General features: G+C 31.2%; 1 protein-coding gene across 1 annotated transcript in view; it reads left to right on the forward strand.

Annotated features, from left to right (window-relative positions):
- LOC110030407 (ribosome maturation protein SBDS) overlaps positions 1 to 3,488 on the forward strand; it is a 67,531-nt gene that overhangs the window by 1,334 nt on the left and 62,709 nt on the right. The window lies entirely within an intron of this gene.

Consider the following 3,488-nt stretch of genomic DNA (forward strand, 5'->3'; position numbering starts at 1 on the left):
ACTTCCTCTAAGTAACATGTAATAACATAAACTTAATATTCTATCACCAATAATAACACATATTCAACATTACTATAGTCTTCTAGTTTCAGAATTTCATGTATTTTAAAGAGAATTTCTTTTTCAAATTAGATTTTTAATACATGAGGATTCTACGAGCAGCTTCAAGGCCAGTTTCTATTGGTTTTTGTATTAATTAACTTACAAGACTTAGCACAAATGCAAGTTCTAGATGAGTATGAGATAGGCAAACTAGTTTTCCAATTTATCTATGATATCATCCTTTGTCAATGTTGATTCCTTTTTCATTAATATCTAGTTTCTGACTTCACACAACTTTTAGTCTATCATATTCATTTTTCATAAGAGGTTCTTAACTATTTTTGTTGAGATAAATATTCTTTTTTTTTTTTGCCACTTGTGCTGATGATGTATGCACTTAAATTTGCTGAGTACTTTAATCTCAAATGTCGTAGCAATTTCTTTTTTAGTGATTTTTTTCTTCAGCGGAGATAATTATATCATCAACATAAGCAATGATAATTTTCACTTTTCCTTCAATGAGTGTTCAATAAAGATTATACCATTTTTTAGCTTTCAATTTATCCTATTCCACTTATGGATTTTATGAAATTCTCAAAGAACACCCTTGGAGATTGTTTGAACCCATATAGTATCTTTCTTTGGTTTGATTACCTTTTTTTTTTTTGAAAAGGAGTTGTTGAACCTTGGAGGGGATTTATAAAAACTACTTTCATATCTCCATGTACGAAGGCATTCTTTATGTCATGGGCACGGACCATCCAAATTTGGTAGATAAAGAGATAAAGATACAAATCATATTTATTTTAGCGATAGGAACAATTATTTTCTAATTGTCTACCCTTTTGGTTTGGGTATAACCTTTTGTTACAAGATGTATTTATATCTTTTATGCTCCCATCAGTTTTTTATTCTAATGCAAACTTCATTTGTGTGTTTGCTTTTATAACAATCTCATGACATGCCAACCTCTTGATACATTCCATAAAGTTTAACAATATTGTGTAAAAATGGTTGTTAACAAGAATTTGCACATCATCAGACACATACAAGTTCTCTTGTAGCAAAGAACATCCTAGAAAGACTAGTATTTGATTGTATTGCAACATTTATAATTTTCAACTATTAATTGTCTAGGATTGCATGATAACAACCATAAAATCAATAAAAAGTCATAGTTCCTGACATCTTTTTAACCATTATACGCATCAGGCGTCCCTTGCAATTCAATCGTGTGTTTGTTTTTATAACAATCTCATGACATGCCAACCACTTTTATGCTCCCATCAGCTTTTTATTCTAATATAAATTAACTTACATCTCAAAACTTTTTTCTTTAGGCATTACAATTATTTTATTTTTCTTTTCTAGGAAATTCGTCTATTTTCTGATGTCTTTCATCTTATTCTTATTTTCTAATCTAAAATAGGGTTCATGAAGTCTTATTTTTTCTTCAATATTGACATTTTTGACTATAACATTGTCATTGCCGGTCTCAAGCCCGGATGTGAAAAAGTGAAGCGTTGCGTTAAGTAGTCATCTGTCGGCGTAAAAATTGTCAAAATAAAATCATGACATGAATTTTTTTGAACATTGTGTAAGTGCTAGGGCGTCCTCTAGAACCGACGCGCTGTATGACCTGAATACAGTGAAAAGTGTGTAAGGGCCGCTACACCGGTGCCCAAGTGTAGTGTCAGATAAGCAAGGTTTCCTACATTACGAACATATGCGGGTAAAGAAGTTAGTCCATGAAACTAATGAAACTAATATTAGAATATGATTTTGGAATATAGGTACTCTCAATGGTAAATTAATGGAATTAGTTGATATTATGATGCATAGAAGTATTAATATCTTATGTATTCAAGAGACTAAATGGGTTGGAGAAAATGCTAAGGAGATTGATAACTTATGTTTTAAAGTTTGGTATTCTAGGAAGAGTCAAATTAAAAATGGTGTAGGTGTAATTATAGATAAGAGTTTGAAAGATAATATTGTAAAAATTAAAAGAGTTGGAGATAGAATTATAACCCTTAAGATTATTATTGATACAAAGATTTTTAATATTATAAGTGCTTATGCACCTCAAGTAGGTTTAGATATATGGTCTAAAGATAAATTCCGGAATGAATTAGAAGATTTAATACAAATGATACCTCTTGAAGAAATAAATTTTATTGGAGGAGATTTAAATGGACACGTCGGTAGAGTGTTAGAAGATTTCAGAAATATTCATGATGACTACGGTTTTGGAGTGACTAATGAAGACTGTAGAACCATTTTAGATTCTGTTTTAACGTATGATTTTATTATTACTAATACTTTATTGAAGAAAAGAGATGATCATCTTATTATTTATAAGAATGGGTCTAATAAAACACAAATTGATTATTTTCTTATGAGAATAAGAGATCGTCGAGATTGTAAAGATTTCGGAGGAAGAGTATTTTGGTCCCATTTTTAAGAATAAGGTGGATACACAAGCGTGTGCAAATTATAGAGGATTTAAGTTGATGTGTCATACTTTAAGATTATGGGAGAGGGTAATTGAACATAGGTTAAGATCTATTACAAAGATTTGTCATAATCAATTTGGATTTATGCCGGGCAAGTCTACTATGGAAGCTATACATATATTGAGAGGTTTGATGGAGAAGTTCAAAGATAATAAGGATGATCTACATTTGATTTTTATTGATTTAGAAAAAACTTATGATAAGGTTCGAAAAGATATCCTTTGGAGAGTTCCTGAGAAGAAAGGTGTTGATATAACTTATATTCAAGTCATTAAAGATATGTATACTAGAGCTATTAGTTGAGTTCGAACTAAAGGAGGATTGACCAATTATTTTTCTATTTCTGTTGGATTACATCAAGGATCGGCTTTAAGCCCATATCTCATTTGCTTTAGTTATGGATGGTCTTACTGGAAATTTACAGGAGGATCTACCTTGGTGTATTCTTTTTGTTGATGATATCCTTCTCGTTGATAAGAAGAGAGAAAAAACCTAGGAAAAACTTGAATTATGAAGGTCTACATTGGAGTCTAAAGGCATTCATTTGAGTAGAACTAAAATTGAATACATGACATGTAATTTTAGTAGTAATAGCTCTAGTGACAGAAGTGTAACTTTGGGCGATCAAATTATTAAAAGATGTGAACGATTTAGATATCTTGGGTCCGTTGTTCAAAGCGATGGTGATATAGATGGGAATATTGATAGTAGAATTCAAGTTGGTTGGTTGAAGTGGAGGAATGCTTTGGGCCTTTTGTGTTTGAAAAGTACCGCTTAGATTGAAAGGAAAATTTTATAAGATGGTGGTGAGACCTGCAATGCTCTATGGCGCTGAATGTTGGCCTTTAAAAGAGAAGCATAATTCTATGTTAAGTGTTGCCGAGATGAGAATGATTAGATGGATGAGTGGCTTTACACTTAGAGACAAAA

The sequence above is a fragment of the Phalaenopsis equestris genome, unplaced genomic scaffold, assembly GCF_001263595.1.
Source record: "Phalaenopsis equestris unplaced genomic scaffold, ASM126359v1 Scaffold000715, whole genome shotgun sequence".
Taxonomy (NCBI): Eukaryota; Viridiplantae; Streptophyta; class Magnoliopsida; order Asparagales; family Orchidaceae; genus Phalaenopsis; species Phalaenopsis equestris.